Source organism: Chrysochloris asiatica, unplaced genomic scaffold (assembly GCF_000296735.1).
Source record: "Chrysochloris asiatica unplaced genomic scaffold, ChrAsi1.0 scaffold00044, whole genome shotgun sequence".
In the NCBI taxonomy this organism is placed as follows: Eukaryota; Metazoa; Chordata; class Mammalia; order Afrosoricida; family Chrysochloridae; genus Chrysochloris; species Chrysochloris asiatica.
In genome coordinates, this window is record NW_006408562.1 from 14083141 (window position 1) to 14084170 (window position 1030).

A 1030-nucleotide genomic window follows, 5' to 3' on the forward strand; every position below is an offset into this window, starting at 1 on the left:
GAATGTCCTGAGGGCTTTACTCCCAAGGGCTTTACTCCAATCATGTCATCACAGTCAACTCTACTTTGAGAAGGCAGCTCTTCCTCAGTTGCATTTTGAGTGACTTCCAACCTGAGGGGATCAATTTCAGGCACTATATCTAATAGTTTTTCTCTGCTATTCATAAGGTTTTCAGTCTAAATATTTGAAAGTAGTTCATCTTTACTTCTTAGTCTGTCTTCATCTGGAAGTTATCTGAAACTGTCCACTGTGGGTGACCCTGCTGGTATTTAAATACCTATGGCATCACTTCCAGAATCACAGCAACTCACAAGTCACCACAATATGACAAAGTGATAGACAAATGGTGGAATCACAAGTTTAGGATTGCCTGTATTTCCATGACATATTAATATACCTTCAGAAAATAATTTTATTTAAAGCCTTGTGATAATTTTTTTTCACTCTGCACGTACATTATACTAACCCTTTCAAAAAACAACAAAACAAAACCTAGTTTCTTTCTTTTTCCTTGGAAAAGGTTGAATATTTCAGAGCACCGAGTTACACTGCATTGTGTTCTATTTGACTGGCAAGAGTTTATGGCTGTCTTTGGATGATTTTGTAGTCAGTGAGGTAACCAAGCTTTGCGACCATATTTTGTTGTTGTGTGGTGCCATTGAGTTTGTTTTGACTCACAGTGACCCTGTGTACAACAGAACATAATACTGCCCAGTCCTGCACTATTCTCACAATTGTTTTGTTTGGACCCATTGTTGCTGCCACTGTTCTAATACATCTCATTTCCCCTCTCTTTTTGTTGACCATCCACATTCCTGAGCATGATGTCCTTCTCCAGAGATTGGTCACTTCTGACTACATATCCAAAGTATGAGAGATGATGTCTCACAATCCTGACTTCTGACAAGCGTCCTGGCAGAACTTCTTCCAAAACAGTTATGTTTGTTCTTCTGGCAGTTCATGGTAGTTTCAATATTTCTTACCAACACTGTAGTTCAAATGCATTGATTCTTTTATGGTCTTATTTATT